The sequence below is a fragment of the Esox lucius genome, chromosome 2 (genome assembly GCF_011004845.1).
Source record: "Esox lucius isolate fEsoLuc1 chromosome 2, fEsoLuc1.pri, whole genome shotgun sequence".
Lineage (NCBI taxonomy): Eukaryota > Metazoa > Chordata > Actinopteri > Esociformes > Esocidae > Esox > Esox lucius.
In genome coordinates this window covers 15423214-15442149 of record NC_047570.1, presented here as the reverse complement: position 1 = coordinate 15442149, position 18936 = coordinate 15423214, and the positions used below count along the sequence as shown (strand labels likewise).

The window sequence follows — 18936 nt, the reverse complement described above, 5'->3', positions numbered from 1 at the left end:
CATGACAGCAGACAAGTAATAATCAAGTAATAACTGTTTCGAACATGGCAAGAGACGGATTTGTAAAATAAAAGTATTCTGTATGCCAAACCATAGAGGATATGGACTGGTAGGCGCACAGGTCCATGTACCTGGGTTAGCGAATGGCAGACAAAGGCAGATGACAGCCCACAAAAATAGGGACCCGTTTTGGCTCATGAGCACCATTTTTACAACTACTGGCTAAAATAATACAAAACTCCACAATACATCTTTAACTATATTTTCATTTCTACTTTCATGTTGTATGCTACTTTTATTTAGCTTTGTAGTGATAGGTGGTTCAGAAAGAACTAACTTCACAAAGAAAGAGCCTCTTTCTCCCTCCAATTTGTGTTCAACGTGTCCTGTGAGGTCATCCTTCCTATTTTTTTGTCCCTTGTCCCTCCTCTAGCCTGACTGTTCTGTTCGGGATGACGACACCTTTGCTCCGCCCTAATGCAAACTCGCTCTTCGCGTTCATTTCATTCCTGTTCTCATTCCGAGCATTCTTCGCATCTCTGTCGGTGCGCTGCAGATTCACGTACACATACCCGGCTGGCCCAGAAACACAAGAATAACTTTACACAGTTAACAAAAACTATAATATCCCACATAAGACAAACAAAGGGGGACGATCTTTTTTATTTTTTACAAATAACAATAACGGAGGTGTTTGAGGTAAGTTTCAATGTAGTTAATGATATGCAAAATGGTTGCAGACTAACACTGTTTAGATGAAGTTGCGCCTTTCATCACAAATAACAGGTTATGTATGATTTTAGTATGAGTGGACATATTTTAATCTCACACAAAATATATTTTAAAGTAATTGTGTCAGGGAGATTATAGCTTGCCGTTTCTTGTCGCTGTTGCAACAGGGTGCTTTCACTTTGTCCGCTCAGTGTTGTATTCGACTGACATGGCACGAAAATCTTTGACATTTTTTACATTTTTTAAAGCCCTACCATACGCCCTATTGTATTTCAGTAAGTTCTGTGCATGAAGCTCAGAAAGCTCTGAACAGGATTCGGGATACAATTGGACTTACATTATTGTATGAAAGACAATTTTGGACAAGATGACGGATCAATATGTTGCTGTTTTCTTCTCCATAGTTGGCTCAACCGGGAGTTGGATATTTCAGTGGAACATTTTCGGAGCTGTGCAAAAACATTCAGCACAAATACTTGTTGTACCAACAAATTTGATCGTGTGTTTTGTCTATCGTCCCTCGAAGTCGCTGTAAGTAAATGTCTTGTTCTTTTATCTGGTTTACTAAAATTCCATTAAATTCTTTGCATTCCATTTTCCACATGAGGAATAGATTCAGCTGATCAAAGGCAAGACGAATCCGTTTTGGAGAGTAGATAAGATATATATGCTATTTTCAGAAAATTACTTTGATTATCTCTGAGAGTTCAATATCAGCCTACACCCTACATTTTTAACACAGATTGCCCATGTGTCGGTACAATGTTTAACAGGGGGCCGGGCAAAATACTTTTAAGGAATAAAACTCAAAACTCAATCTGTTGTTTTAAGGATTAATATGAAATTATTGCTAAAATAATTTAAGAGTTAGAGAGCTGGTGGAGGAAAGCATCTCTTTGGTTTGAATGTTATGTTTTTCATGTTTTCTGACACTATTATAATTTAGCTTCATTTGCTACTGCCTCCCTTTGTCTTTCTGTTTTACTTGATGATTCTAAATATATTGAAGTTTCCTGCAGTGTGATCTAACATGTCTTATCTGCTTCATTGCGCTGTCTTGTTTTCTATGTCCAACTTTTTTAAGATAGCATTGTTGCCTGCTCAGCTGAAATTTGAATATTAATCACAGGGATTGGGGTAGCATTATGTAGCCTAGCCAAGGCCACTTTTAGTCTTTGTGTTCCAAAGTTTGTCTCACATCTGAAGAAACAAGTGTAACTATTACATTGGGCTATAATTAGTTATCTCAGGATAGTCTTATTTATCAAGTTTAAGGGTCTTATATTTGTGTGCTTTTCTTCTGTTAACATGTCATACTAAACATAACATAATCAATGTTTCACAGGCCTTCTGTTGGTATTTAAAATATGTATTTCTTTGGGGAAATTGTGCACTGACCTTTTATGGCTATGTCGTTGTTTCAAGTTGTCTTGCTTTAATGCAAATATAGAGTTTTGAAAAATAGAATAGGAATAGGTTCAGTGCCCTTATTGCCCTGGCTTATGTTTAACATCACCAAGGTCAAGCAAGCAGTATGCACACTTCAGTTTGATTATGCTGGCCTCTTTATTTACTATGTAATAAGATATCTGTGTATTGTTTTTTTACATTATCTCAAATATCTTGGTATGCTTGTTAGTGAAAATGAAAGGTATTGGTTATATGTAAGTGTGATGATAGACACTTCCTAACTAAATTAACCAAACTACATGAGGGTTTTCTGTGGCTGTGCAACAAGTCCATTGCTATGGAGTGGAATTGAGCGCTGAAAACAAGTTCCCCTATTGTGTGATTGGGGACACACAGCATCATTTTCAGTTAGTTATTGTCTTATGTGTCAGTGTGCCTTTCTAGAAACAAATAGACCAGTTGTATTATCTGTGGATTTCTCTAACTAGACTATTAGTTCATAACAATAAACAGATTGACTTCTATCAGGCTTAACCTCTGACATGTCCTTACATTGGGAAGTAAAGCTGCTTGCTGTAGGGGGAAATCAGTAGCAAAACATAGATGCTTTGTTTTCAGCTTATGCAACAAGTGGACCTGTTGGACACTAGCCTGAATGGCATTTTCAAGTGCAAAAATAGGACTTTGACTTTGCTTAAAACAATATTTTATATTTTTAAACTTTTTAATGTGGGATGATAAATGTCAGTTGTATTGTACATTTTCAACCCCAGTAATGTGTGAATAGAATAATTATTACAATTATCTAGATGTTATATTCCAACCACATAAAAATAGGATATTATTTAAAAATGTCAATGTATGTAATACTACAGAGGTGTTCGGTTGTGTATATCAGATGTACTACTGGTATCTTGATATAAAGGGATACAGCATCTAAAGATGTCAATGGTATGACGTTAAATGCATGAGCTTGGCATCTAATAAAAAATTGACTTAGCCTACTAACCCCTTTCCTTGCTTTTTTCTGAGCCTAAGCTTAGCATTATTTTTTTGGTATAAGATTTATTAAGTTTAATTGGAAGATTATTATTTACACAGACCGCTTGCTTAATATACATTATGAACTCTAAATGAGTTTTTAGAAATTCCATCGCTGTAATGTTTTTCTACAAGAATGTCGTCTTTCACTTGTGAAATGTGAAGAGAACGTGCATTGCTGGGGCAATGAGTGGATTGGGTTACTTATGGGAGCAGAGAGACCCATTGTCTTGCAGTTATCAGGACTTAAGTGTGCAAGGCGGATGAGCTTCTGTGCGCAAACAAGCCTGTACTCTTTGACATCTGCTTGGGTCATTTTCTGTACCTGCAAATATAACTGTTTGCTCTTGCTTTTACTGGTCTGAGATTTCATGCTAATGACCATTTGTCAAACTCTGGTTCTTGCTGTATGTCCTGGTCAAGCTATTGTTATACCAGCAACAAGCTACTTTTGATAATTCACCATATGGCATTTGTATGCTTTCGATAAGTTATCTGTTACCTTACCTCATCAATAGCATTTTTATATGCTTCATAGTTAAGTCAGCTACTGTTTTAGGAACGTGTGTGTGTGTTCATGTGAGAGCATGTTCTTGTGGGCAAGCGGACCGAATGTGTGCACTTAAGTGATTTCTTCTCATCATGGAATTTCTGGCTATAAGTTGCCCTTAAATGTTCACTGAGCATTGAGGATGGTCAAAGCTAACATCAACTTGTTATTAACATGTGACTAGTTCATGTTGAAGAACAACAATAAGTAGCCTATTGTTTTAGATAACATCAACTCAGACCTAGCTGATCTGTTATAATGGTTTTCCGTGAAATGCATAACATGGTTGGGCAGGTTTAAATGCCTTCCAATCAGAAATGAGAAGATTCATTTAAAATATCTTAAGCAGTGTCCTAAGGTTATCCAGGGGTCTTACCACTACCTCCGGGGCACCAATGCAGCATGGGTACAAATACATCTTTCTTCAAAATCTTCTACTCTTTCCACATTTTCTTTATCTGTCAATCTTATAAAGCAAACAAATCATTTTTTAAAATTGTTTTACTATTATAATTATTTCAAAACATACTTTTCAAAGCAATTTTATAGTTTATAGTTTTGTCCATCTGATAGGACAGTGTGGAAAGAAAGAAGACAGAGTTTTTGCTAAAAGAGCAGTAGGGTGGATTCTATCCAATGCTGCAGTCTGTATGTGCAGGAGGCTTAGGCCATTGGACCAACCAAGGCCACATCTGCCAGTGTCTCAATGGAATTGAAAATACACCTTTTTGGCAAAGATTTTGGGTAGGGAGAAATATAAGTTAATTTACATTTAGTGTTGTGTGGTGGTGCACATAGTGTGTGGTTGGCTATGTTTATTATAATTTGGGTGGAGCTCCTTTTGGAGCTTCACCCAAGAAAGGCATCTGATTGTGTTGATGTGTTGTGAGATTTCACTGATTTACACTGGTTTTCAACCACTTTTCAAATTGGTTTAACTTCGGTGCATAGGATGGCCTATTTAAGAAGCTGCTGCTCACATGACTACAACAGATATTGGGCAATTAACTCATGTGGAAAGTTTGCATGTTACCTTGGAAGGTAGAGTATGGCAATTGAGAATTAGGCAACCAATTAATAGTTATACAGGTTTTTTTTCTTGCGAAAACTTATGTTCATTTTAATGAAATACTCATAATGTAAATAGGCCCTTTGACATTAAGAGATTTAGTAGCTTTAGGTGCCAGTATTGTCTTTGTTGTTTTTTTAAAATGATTTGTTGAAGAAATTAGTTAACACTTATGTCATCTACAAAACCCACAATGCAACAGGATGTGGCTGGCTAGGTACTTCACACTCTTACCTTAGTTGCCAACTAATTAGAACACATATTTAAACAATAATATCAAAGTCAGCATGTTTATTAGGGATTTAAAAAATGAAAATTTGCCTAACATTTAAAATTGTTTTTTTCTTTAGATGTTTTTTTCTGTTAAAAAAAAAAAGGAATAAAAATCCAAATTCATGCCTCTGTTTTGAAAGGTATTAGGATATACGTTATGGCTAATCAATGGAAGATGGAATTAAAGTGACAGAACTAAATAATGGACTGTAGTCAACTGTTTTTATGTCAGATATTTTGAGTTACTGATCAAATGTTTGTTCTCCTGAGCAGAAACTTTAAAGGTGTGAGATTTATTTGTAACTTCTGGCTCGCAGTTTCAGTAAACACTGTATGTGAAAATCATTGTTTGCTGCCTCTAGCTATTAGGCATTACACACTGTAGCTGCTTAAATTGCTTAATCAGCTATCTTGAACATTTAATCACTATACCTTTCCTTTACTAGCTTGTTTATACACTATTAATGTCCACGGATGGCATATGTCAATCAAATTAATCAGTGAAATGGGTGCTGTCAGACAGGCAAGTTCCTATATTTCTATGCGCATTGCGAACAGATTTGTTGCTAGTAAAATTTGATGACTAGATGAAAAACTTGAGAAGGTTTATCTGCTTTTCCCATTCTTGCGAGTTGTTGTTCTTGAGTTGATACTAGATAGTATGATGCTCTACTGAGGGATAGAGCCTGTCTCCTCATAGTTGTTTGATCAGTATTGGTATGTTGCCAAATGTAGGACTAGCATGCCATTTGTGTATTTGCAGTAAATGTCTTTTGGATTTAACAATGCTTTTTTAGCTTATTATCTAGATTTGTGTTTTCACTTTAAACCCACAGTTAAGTGACTGAGATGGCTCTTTGTGGTGAATATATTTGCTATAAGTCCTACAGTTCAGATGGGCTATGGCAGACAGGTCTGTGGAGGGTTCAAGATTGACACATTTCTATTGATGCACACTTGCTCTGCCTATAACAAAATCACACCTATCTTTCAAAATAAAACATATTTTCTATGTTTTTTCACACTGAAAATGTATCTTATACTATGTTGGTTTAAACAATGTTCTGTCCTGTTCTGTAATGCAAACTATTAGATAATAACTTTTTTTTAACTAACAGTTAAATCTTGTTAATTCAAATGTTTTAACTTTTAAACATTCACACCGCTAATGTGAAGTTGTTATAGTTGAAAAATTCCATAAGCAAACTGCACTACCAATTTAAGAGTTTAACATTTATCATGTTCAAATTCGCAAAGTTGACATTTCTAGCTCAACTCTGTCTTTATCCATTAGCCATGGCAATGTGAATCTTAAGTCTGAAAGCATGGCAGTGTTGTAGCCCAGTCACCACTCAATACTCACCAAGAAAAGGCTTCAATTTGTCGGGCAATTCTTGGGAATATAGCAGATATATCAACACTATGGATTCTGGATCCCAGTGTGGTTGCCAATATGAACTCCAAATACTGAGCAGTGTTAGCTGTTTGGGCTGATAGAGTAACTACATTTTTCATTTGGAACTGTAAACATTAAGTAGAGTATAGTGATCGATGTCACTTACAAAGTCTCTTCAGTAGTTGAGGTTGGTAGGTGAGAAAACTGATATTTGTATTTGATCCATCCCTACATTTGTTATAAGATGGCTTAAGAAAGCTGTTAGAACTAAAGGCCTAAACACATCAAAAGCACAATTACAAATGTTATGTCTTGTGGGAACCTGAATGCCCTTGGTATTCCTTTATCTAATCAAAGGAAGAATTTATCAAATGAAAGGATGCTGCCATTCTTATAGATACACAAAGCAAGTCTTTGGACAAGTAAAATATGTGATCTGTTATTCCCTCTGTACATAGGGTCTTTAATTGTGTAATTATAACCAGATATTTAGCAGGGGAAGGACTCAATAGCACATCAGTGTGTCTAATAAGATAGCATGAGTTGATAAAATGCACTACTGTACTGTGGGGCTCAAGTCACTCTATGCCCCAAGGTTAAATCTCTTGTAGAAAGGGAATTTTGGAGAATGGTCTGCTGCACAGTAGTTTTAGTAAGGTCTCAGTGAGACGGATGTAGAGCTGGCTGAAAAGCCACCGACGTCATCTAAGTAAATCTGCTTCAGGACGGTGGCCATAAAATGCTGCCAGCTACCGAATGCACTTTGGCCTTGTCAACTGCCTTTGCAGGTGCAATTTTGCTTTTTCTCCATAGGTACAATTATACAAGACACATTTTGTGTTCATTTGTTAGTCACCTTTTTTACCTTTTGGTATATTGACCTTTACTTGTTAATTGTCCAAGACAATTAAATCAAAGGAGAGGAGACTAAAAGCCTGTTTTTGTCTCTTTCTTAGTTCGTATGTGTTCATAGGCAATATCTCAGACAGCAGTGGCCCAGTTTTAAACTATGGTGTATGGTACATCTTCCTGTATGTAGCAGGAATTTACAAAAGAACAATGATTGGTCAAAAGGGGTCACTCCATTATTTGTGGGGGAACCTATTAGGACAAGATGCTGTGCTATTAAAATAATATTTCTAGTTTTAAAAGGTGTTGAAACTATGTCTTTCAAATTATTTTACTCAGTGGGGATGATATGTTTTCTGTTATTTTCTTGCACTGCCTCCAAATGTAATTCAACATTTTGAGAATTATAATGCAATAGTGATGCAAGAGGTTTTTTTAAATAAGGAAAGAGAAACATAACATTTTAGAGAAGTTATGCCGTAAAGAAACAACTGTTTTAACACTTCACAATTATAGCGTCATAATTTATACCACATGTTAGCCTTAGTTTCTCAGGAAAGGAAATAATCTTCATACAAATGGTGTCTTAATCATGTCTTATTAAACTGTTATGATTCAACTTTACTGGGAAATTGTTGTTGGTACCTTCCTTACCTCCCACAACCTTTTTTAAATGGGAAAAGTCATTGAAATAAGCAACCCCATGAACAGACACACATGAAAGCAATATCTAATTCATGAATCATTAGATGAGTCAGTTGCTGTAACCACTATAAACTTTCAAGTTCTTGGCCACAGCCAAAAGCAGGAAATCCAGGATTCAATAACTTCCTTTTCACTGTGCTGGCTATGCTAGCAGTAGTAGTTTAGTGTGGGCTTCCTACCCACTAGCAAAAGGAAGACATACGCCCGTGGAACAAAGGCCCTCAGTCACTTCATTTACTGAAACTGTTTATAATTTGTGGTCTGTATTCAAATGTGGGCTGTCCAGGCTCTCTGGCACCGTATTCCCCAGTCCTCTCTTGTAGTAAATCCCCAAGGCCTTTCATTAATGGCTGCTGTATTGTTATCATGGCCGACAGAGATCAGGCAGGCTCACTCTGCCCTGAAGCTGGCCTGGTTTTAACCGAGGCAGAGCTAGACTTTGAGGGAGCTCCCAACATTAGTATGCACACTGTGCCCAGTGAATGAGTTTAAACTTAAGCAGTTTATTGGTTTCTTACATGCTTAGTTCTGTGTCTATGTACTGTAAATACAACTGTCAGTATGTCTGGCCGAGAAAGATGGGATGCATACACCCTTATGATTGTACAGCTCCATTTCCAAAAAAGTTGGGACGCTGTGTAAAATGCAAAAAAAACAGAATGCAATGATGAACAATTCATGTATCCCTATATTTCATTGAAAATAGTACAAAGACATTATATCAGATGTTGAAACTGAGAAATTGTATTGTTTTTGGAAAAATACTTGCATTTAATACCAGCAACATGTTTCCAAAAAGTTAGGACAGAGGCATGTTTACCAATGTGTTGCATCAACCTCGTCTATTAACAATACTCTGTAAGCATTTGGGAACTGAGGAGGCGAATTACTGTAGTTTTCAAAGTGTAATGTGTTCCCATTCTTCCTTGATATAGGACTGCTCAACAGTTCGGGGGCTCCTTTGTTGTATTTTTCATTTCATAATGCGCCAAAAATTGTTTTCAGTGGGTGACCGGTCTGGACTGCAGGCAAGCCAGTTCAGCACCCAGACCTTTTTACTTCAGAGCCATGCTGTTGTAATACGTGCTGAATGTGGTTTTGCATTGTATTGCAAGGCCTTCTCTGAAAACAAGCCATCTGGATGGCAGCATATGTTGCACCCAAAACCTGTATATATTGTTCAGCATTAATGGTGGCTTCACAGATGTGCAACCCACCCATGCTATGTGCACTAATGCACCCCCATACCATCACAGATGCTGGCTTTTGAACTCTGTTCTGAAAAGAAGCTGGATGGTCCCTCTCCTCTTTAGCCTGGAGGACGCGGCGCCCATGATTCCCAAAAATAATTTTAAATGTTGATTCGTCAGACCACAGGACAGTTTTGCCATTTCGCCTCAGTCCATCTTAAATGAGCTGCAAAAGGCGGCAGCAATTCTGGATCTTGTTTATTTATGGTTTCTTCTTTGCATGGTAGAGTTTACACTTGCATCTGTGGATGCAGTGATGTACTATGTTCACAGACAATGGTTTTCAGAAGTGTTCCTGAGCCCATGCAGCGATGTCCACTACAGCATTGTGTCTGTTTTTAATGCAGTGCCGTCTGTGGGCCCAAAGATCACTCCTGTCCAATGTTGGTTTTCGGCCTTGTCCCTTGCATACAGAGATTTCTCCGGATTCTCAGAATCTTTCATTGATATTATGTACCGTAGATGATGAGATCCCCAAAATCAATTTTATGTTGAGAAACCTTATTCATAAATTGTTGCTCTATTTGCCCACGTAATCTTTCACAGAGTAATGAAACCCTCCCCATCCTCACTTCTGACAGACCCATCTCTGGATTGATCTTTTTATACACAACCATGTTACTGACCTGTTGCCAATTGATCTAATTAGTTGTGTGATATTCCAGTTTTTTTAGCATTACAAAACATTTCCAGTCTTTTGTTGCCTCTGTCCCAACTTTTTTGAAACATGTTGCTGGCATCAAATTCCAAGTGGGCATACAGGTACATCTCAAAAAATTTGAATATCGTGGAAAATATTTTCTTTTGCCGTAATTCAAATAAAAAAGGGACACATTCATATATTTTAAATTCATTACACGTAAAGTGAAACATTTCAAGCCTTTTTTGTTTAACTCTTGATTATGGCTTACAGCTCATGGAAAGAAAAAAATCCAGTATCTCAAAATATTAGAATAATACATTTGTAATACAGAAATGTTGACCTGAGAAGAGCTCAAATCAGCTAATTAACTCAAAACACCTGCAAAGTTTTCCTGAGTATTTTAATTTATGCTCTTTATACTCCTTTTGCACAAATTACTGCATCAATGCGGCGTGGGAGGGAGGCAGTAAGCCTGTGGCACTGCTGAGGTGTTATGGAAGCCCAGGCTGCTTTGATTGCGGCCTTCAGCTCGTCTGGGTTGTTGGGTCTGGTGTGTCTCATTTTCCTCTTGACAATACCCCATAGATTCTCTGTGGGGTTCAGGTCAGGTGAGTTGGCTGGCCAATCAAGCACAGTAATACCACGGGCAGGAAACCAGTTACCAGTCGTTTTGGCACTGTGGGCAGGTGCCAAGTCCTGCTGGAAATGGAAATCAGAATCTCAATAAAGCTTGTCAGCAGACAGCATGAATTGTTCTAAAATCTCCTGATAGATGGCTGCATTGACTCTGGACTTGATAAAACACAGTGGACCAACACCAGCAGATGACATGGCACCCCAAATCATCACTGACTGTGGAAACTTCACACTGGACTTCAAGCAACTAGTGCCTCGTTTCCACTGGTGCCAAACACTGGTGTTTTACCCTAAAGTCCAGAAATTTTTCTCTTTCCAGAAAAGCCTGGCTCTGACTTGGTGCCAAGCCCTGGACTTTAAAAAACCCTGCAGAGTTTGCGGGTTAATGCGTTACATGCTGCGAATTCGAATGTTGTGCTATTCTAATAGTGATGTGTATCATTTGCTTAGTCTTTAGGCTTCTCGTAATGGTTTTCATCTGTTCTAACAAACAGATCCCTGATAAAATAAAGAAAATAAAGCAGCAGTACAGGGACGCAAAGGAAAGAGTTGGAACGACCGAAGGTAGTATGATGCCATTGACTCAGAAAAATGGAGCGCCAAGACCGCAGAACCTACAACAACACAAAATTACTTCAGAATTCTCCCAAATCCTTCTATTAATTTAAAGGTATACAGTTTTGACAAAATACTTATTAAACTAAATAATGAATACACTGGCTTACAGTTGCAGTGTCACGAGTGTAGGGGGAGGAGCCAGTCCCAGGAGATTTACATTTGTTTTTTTAATTAAGTTAATTAAGTTGTATTATAAACAAACTGAGCATGGCGTTATTGTTTATTTTATTTTTGTAACTGAAAAATATCATACATTTTTTCGTAACCATAAAACCAAATTGCGTTGATAGTTTACTCTTCCCTCCCCATCTGAGCCCCTCATTAAGTCTTTGGTACCAAATGTATAGTCAAAACAGGAAAGTTTAGAGCCAACATTAGCATAAATAACCGGTGTAGCCCTGGTACCAGGGAAAAGCACCATTGGAAATGTGGCATTGGTTTCTTTGCCTCTACACGCTTCTTTCAGACTCTTTACTTTCATCTAGAGTGGACTGAGCAATGGTTCAATCCATTTTCTCATTCACCTAGGTAAGATGCTTCTGACATTGGCTCTGGTTCAGGAGTGGCGTGACACTAGGAATGCAATACTTGTAGCACATTTCCACGACACTCTTGATGCACAGATTCCAGCCTCTTCTGCACTGAGTCCACTCCTTGCGAAGCTTCCCCAAGTTCTTGAATCGGCTTTACTTGTCATCCCTGTTGCACCTTTTCCTACCATACGTTTCCCTTCCAGTGAACTTTCCATGAATATGCTTTGATACAGCACTCTGTGAACAGCCAGCCCTTTCAGCAATGACCTTCTGTGGCTTACCCCTCCTCATGGAGGGTATCAATGAGTGTCTTCTGGACAACTGATAAGGTAGCAGTCTTCCCCATGATTGTGGTTGTGTGTACTGAAGGCTCAGGGAGTTAATTGGCTGATTAGAGCTCTTCTCAGATTGACATTACTGTATTGTGTATTTTTTATTCAAAAATTATGAGATACAGGATTTTTGATTTCCATGAGCTGTAAGCCATAGTCATCAAGATTGATGACAACCAAAAAAGACTTGAAATGTTTCACTTAATGTGTAATTAATCTAGAATATACTGTAGGAAGGTGTCACTTTTGATTTGAGTTATTTGAAAAATGAACTTTTCCACAATATTCAAATGTTTTGAGATGTTTTTTATGAAACAATAAAATGTCTAAATTTTAACATTTATTGACTTTGTACTGTTTTTCTATTGAACATAGAGTATAAACTATTAGCATTCAGTTTTTATGTACATTTTACGCCGTGTCCCTACTTTTTGGAAGCAGGGTTGTACCTTATGACCATTAATATTCTCCTTCAAACCATGTTCTGTTTAGATGCTCTATTTGGCTTTGGATGTTTTCTTGTTTAAACAGTCAATGCTTTTATTAAATAATAAAGAGTTCTGTATTTTTGATGTTGGTTTTCCCTGACAAAAACAGTATATTACAAAATATAGACAGTGATAGAGTCCCCCCTGTTAAGGGCAATTCATTCATAACAGAATTACCCCCATAATGAAACAGACTTTAAAATATTTTTGAAACAAAACCATCTATTTCTAATATAAGCATTTACTATTTTCCCAGAACATTTGACAAAAACACAGATTTTTTAAGAGTTTTGTAACAAATGGACAGTCAAATCTTTTCCAAAAGTTCAGTGAAGCATCAGAATTATTCAGATTAGAGGAAATGGGCAAGGACTCTGCTGTCCTTGCTAAAAGCAAACTGCTTCTACCATTGGGGTGTCAGAACAGAGACAGGCTGTGACTGAGCTGAGCGAGAACCCACCTGTAGGGGTGGGGCTGCCAGAAGACCAGAAGTGGCAGAACCTAGTGCTCGGTTATTGATCTAGGTTTGAGCCTAGCCTGAAGGTAGGGAGTGGTAGATATTTTTTTATGTATGCAAGCTTCAACAGGAAACCAGGGGTGTGTGGAGTAACAGTGATATAGGAGAATTTGGGAATTTGAACACCACGTGGGCATTCTGGCAGCATCATGCTTGGGGTATGCTTCTCAGTGGTGGGGAATGGTCAGGTTTGAAGGATGAACAGCACAAAATACAGAAGGATCCTATAGAAAAACCTGATGCACAGCACGCTGGAGTGAAGATTAATCTTTTAGCATGACATTCATCTTTTAGCATGACGCACCCAGCCAACACAAAGCAGAAATGGCTTCAGGACAAGTCTGTGAATGTCCTTGAGGGGCCCAGCCTAAGCCTGGACTTGTAATCCCATTGAATATCTGTGGGGAGACCCGAAGATCACAGATGCTCAGGTCACAGATGCTCCACATCCAATCTGACTAGGTTCTACAAGAAAGAAAGAAACTCATTTAATCCGGATGTACAAAGCTGGTAGAAGTGTAACCCAGACAATGCTCAGTTGTGATCGATGAATATTTATGCACATGAGATTTTAGTTTTTATTTAAAAAAAATGTTTTCAGTTTACCATGATGTGGTATTTTGTGTAGAACTTCTGTTTTAAATAAATTCGGACTTAATAGACTATAACACAACAAAATGTGGAGAAGGTGAAGCGTCTGAAGGCATTGTAGTAGTCTCGATGATATTATAATATTATTCTATGAAAGCAAATAAGTTAGGCCTATTTCAAACACTTTTTTTCTTAAGGAAATTATAATGGGTCACTCCAATTACTAATGATTCCAAATGTTTTATTTCATAGTTTCTACGATTATTTTACAATGTGTAAAATATTAAAACTAAAGGAACACTTGGAATGAGTAGGTATGTAAAAATGTTTGACTGGTGCTGTATATGTATTTCTTTTGCCTTCAAGCTTCACATTTGTCAAAGTGATGGGCATTGCTTATCACTGAAATGTATTGAAAAATGTGTTCAGCCTTCAATTCAGTTATTTTAAATGTTTCAGATCTTGTGATGGGTACAGTATTATTTACTGAACTAAGCTATTTACCTTTTCAAACACAGAACACAACACAAGCTGTTTTAATAAATGAATCAATCAATTCCAAACATGCGTAACTAATTCAACCAAATTATTTACCTAGAGTGCTCAATCACTGGCTGCAAGTTTCATTGTAATATAAGTTAAAATGATATGACCCAATGGTTTAAAGTGAATGTAATGTTGCTTTTAAAATGTAATTTGAACTGTTGGTGGCAAAACGATTCTCTTCTAGAATATGATAATGCAATGGTACAAAAAACTTCAAGTTTACTAGTTATAAACACGCCTTTCATTTCACAAGTTTGGACATTGTGGTAGAGCACTGTACAGATCAGCCGTGCATTGACACAGGAAAATAACTCCTGCAGGCCTTGCCGGATCTGAAGGATCTGAAGGATCGGAAGTGAAATTCTACTGTTAAATTTGTGAGTCATCAACAGTCCTGAGTACACTGCTCCATGGTGAGAAAGCTGGTTGCATTAAACACAAAGAAAGTGATTGTAACACACTAGAATTGTGTGATTGTTTTAGATTTGGACTGATCCAATCTCAACTATATTTCAACATTTTGGGCATTAGTCTGTAAAGACCCAGTAAATCTAAAGTTTTTGAAGGCTCCGGCAAGACTGGGTACTCGTGGATTGTTGTCATTGACAGTGAGAGCTGGGTGAGGGGGATCACAGTAATGAGCTGAATTCACAGTATTTCAATGGAAGGGAGTAGAAACTGGTAACCAACTACCGATTTCTCCCATTTTTACTAGATCAATTGGAGTAATTGTTTTTACAGATGTTTTCAGTTACATATTTTATAACAAAATGTTTTACTCACTTAGTAAATAATTAAATAGTTTTCAGATATCATTCATTATCTTCCCTTTTCATGAGTGAATAAAGATGTAGGTTTTTTGTAACAGAATATCAAGACTCTAGGGCAATATTTCTTAAACATACAGTAGGAATGATTCTTGCAAAATAAGAAATATGGTACATGTTGATATTAGTTGGTGTGGGGTCTTAACTTGAACATGGTTGGTTTAATCTATTTCTATCTTTGTTTCTGTAAATAGTTGTTTTCATGTGGTTTTCACGTATGTGCTCACTGCCTTCTAAACTAAAAAAGCTGATGAAATGAATTGAACTATTGTGCTGAAATTCTATGTAATATAAAGTTGAGTAAATCCAACAACTGTTTCTGGCAGATTTACAATACATGGCATTGGTTTTAAGCAGTGACTCAAAATGTACTTAAAACCGGTCAGATCAACAAGGAATTTTCTCCATCAAATTATCATGGAGCTTCACAGGGACTATGTGTCACATCTGCCCGAGCTTTTCGGTAAGTGCCAATAAACTAGACAGCATCCGCCACACAATGAACTGCAAACAAAATAGTTTCTAAAAAAAGAATCCATTTGACCTTTTTGCCAGTGGTACCTTGGTTAAGGCGTCTGGTTTTATTGCAGACGGAGGCCAAAACAGATGTTGAGGTTAACATGGATGGATCTGAGGGTGTATGTGGATCAGTAAAATTGGATTCAGATAGTGGAAACATGTTCATCTATGATTCGTTTTTTTTATTCCCCTCCACACGTGTCCTGGCTGAGACCACACCCAACCTGCAGCCTCTAAACGGCTATGCTCTCATAACTGTCAGGGGATCCTTTATCTGCCGAACGTTTATTTACAGCTTTAATTTCCTGTGCTTTATGCGCTCCCCTTTCTCTCCTTTCTAGTGTGATGCGACCATGAGCCGACATTGGAATGCCCTGCATATTTTTGAATGCATTGATTTCCAACATCGTTGTTCTAGTTGAATTACATGTTTTTATGTCATGGAGTTGTAGGTCATGTCTCACAAAATCTTTCAGTAGCTAATTTGCTAATCTTCTGAATAGACATCTACAGAAAGAGACTGGTAGAAATGGGTCCCCTGCACTCCTACTACATTTGATGCTCATGTCTTGAAGGTTCTACCTGTTTCTGATACGTCTTGAGGCAGGTGGGGACTGAGAGAGCTTCTTTGACAGCGCCTGTAAATCAATCCCATTCTCTAGCGAGCAGAGATTGATCACAGAGTAGGCGGCCTGTTGATCGGGCGCTAGGCGTAGTGCTACAGGCCTCACATTTGAGTGGGATATTATCAGACAGATTCACTGCACCCAATCCTGCTGGTTTAAAGAGGCATGAAATAAACGCTTGGATGTTGCCAATAACAGAGGGGGCATTAGTGAGCTACACCAGTGGACGTTTTGCTCTCTGCATTGGAAGATTGGTATTGAAAAGCTTGTTCATTCATTCATCAACACTCTGTACCCAGCAGATTTATTCATGAAACCTGGAGGAATATCGTATTGCTATTTAAATAATTTGGTTTCTCACCGTGTACACTTGTACCTTCTTGTTGTATCGACACAGGCTGTTTTAAAATGCTTTGTTAGTGACTTTGATAATTAGTTTGAATTTGTTTGCATACGTCCAGACTACAGCAAAACACAAATGTGGCCATTTTGGATGTTTTAGCAAAAATGTGGCGCATTGTCTGCAGAATTGGAAATCTTTATACCATTCATAAGCCTGTTCCATTAGGAAAAGTGGTCTAAGAGAATGTGCCTATTATTTATATATGTTGCAGATGTTAAGAAATGTAAAGAAACGCTTTCTGAATTTTTCAACGTGTATCATTTCATTAATATTCTAGAACTTCATGTCAAGGTCCATGTAGTACACAACGGTTTTTTGCTTATCATCCTAGATAAATGCCATTCCAGTTATAATTAACATGTTTTGATGAAGCAAACTGTAAATGGAATCTCAGTAATGTCCCATCATGGTAAATATGCATGATTGGAGACTTTTTGTTCCAAACATGAGAGCTTTGGCATACTTTCAGCATTACTGAAATAATTAGCCAAAGGCCATGGTACGCCTTTAAAACATACGGCGAGCGCTGAGTTTTGTAATCACATGGTAATTATAGTTCTCCACAGTGTGGCCTTAACTACTATGGGTCATTATGGGGTGCACAAAAGCCATTCACAAAATCATTATTGCACCCTCTGAGATAACAACACAAAAGGACTCCACATGGAAAATTACATTTGAGACCTCTCATCTGCTATTTCATTACCTAGGTCTGTATGATGGGTGAAATGGGTTCTCTTAATTTAAGGAGCTGGATTCCAGCTTAGCGTGAATGAGAGTGGTTTATGCAATCTGCTGATAAGTATCCCATACTGCCATGTCACAGCTATGGCCCAACCCTTGCCAATGCGTTTACTTGTTGCCTGCTTTCCCCCTTTTGTCTCACTAATAAGACCATTTCCATGGTGCGGACCTTGGTGTGATAGGAGTATGCAATTATCTGGTAAGGCCCCTAGTGTTTCCACAGGTGACATTCCTGCCCCTCCCTTGTTGTGATAATTATTGTTCGGATTCTCAGACACTTGGAGATGTGCTCAATAGGAAACAATACCGTACCCATCTTCCTCAAACAGCGATGTGCAGGACTGAACAGCTAACACAGACTTAACAGCTGATGCAGACTTAACAGTCAACACATTAGTGACAATGTAATGCTGTTGTATACAGTAGACAAATGAGAAAACTACTGTGTTGAGAAGGTAGGGATCACACCAGAGGTCCAAAGGGGAAGTGGGAAAAGGCAATTTCATCTAAAGCTCTTTATTTGATAGGTACTATTTGCTCTTAGCTGAAGTTGTCTAGGCGATGCAAAGGTTCTGTGCATGCATATTCCCTAAAAATTCTTTAGTTTGAAGAACAAAATAGGAGGAGATACCAGAGGACGATAAGCTGGTGAAAGCCAGTTTTTCCATATCTACATTATTGTATAAATGAGTTTCAGCTTCGCATGACATCAATCTTTTTATTCTTTTAGTTAACAGCCAAATGCAAATTTTCCATTTCTCCAGTTGACTTTTGAAACACCAAACCCTGGTCTGTTGTTGCGTCTCTGTGCTTGAAACAATGACCCAGAGACAGTTGACTGATTTGAAGTCAGACACAAAGTTGTCTGGGATCTGTCTGCTGACCATGCAGATAACGCTGTGGTGGGCTATTCAAAAAGTTTCTTAGGGTCCAGACTGCTACAGACAACACTCAATTTACCACTTCCTGCTGTTTTTTCTAGTATTGTACCATTACGGAAAGTCATGTTTTTCTTTTCCTGAGAAGTGCAAATGTGATGGTAGTTTAAACAATGGAATTAACTGTTTTGTTTCTGATTCAGATGTCATCTTTGAGAAAAGTGAAATAAATAAAGTGTTGCAACTTGAGTTAAATAGCCGATTTATTTGACACACTTTACTATCCAAAGTGAAAGTACAAATACATTCAAAATTCCTTATGTTACAGATACATTTTATGATGCATATCAAGAGATTACAGAGATCATACGTTTCCTGTAGTTCTGGACCAGGTTTGCACACACTGCAGCAGGGATTTTGGCCCACTCCTCCAAACAGACCTTCTCCGGATCCTTCATGTTTCGGGGCTGTCGCAGGGCAATACGGACTTTCAGCTCCCTCCAAAGATTTTCTATTGGGTTCATGTCTGGAGACTGGCTAGGCCACTCCAGGACCTTGAGATGCTTCTTACGGAGCCACTCCTTAGTTGCCCTGGCTGTGTGTTTCGTGTCGTTGTCAAGCTGGAAGACCCAGCCACGACCCATCTTCAATGCTCTTACTGAGGGAAGGAGGTTGTTGGCCAAGATCTCGCGATACATGGCCCCATCCATCCTCCCCTCAATATGGTGCAATCGTTCTGTCCCCTTTGCAGAAAAGCGTC

General features: G+C 38.0%; 1 protein-coding gene across 5 annotated transcripts in view; it reads left to right on the top strand.

The window, feature by feature from the left end:
• Positions 1-514: 514 nt before the first annotated feature.
• The window catches only part of tead1b (TEA domain family member 1b), a 78174-nt gene continuing 59752 nt past the window's right edge, over positions 515-18936 (top strand). For all 5 annotated transcript variants that reach the window (XM_013138566.4, XM_010881033.4, XM_010881042.4 and 2 more), the window contains exons 1-2: positions 515-699; positions 1137-1263. The gene's annotated coding sequence lies outside the window, so the exon portion shown is untranslated. The remainder of the gene's footprint in view (positions 700-1136; positions 1264-18936) is intronic.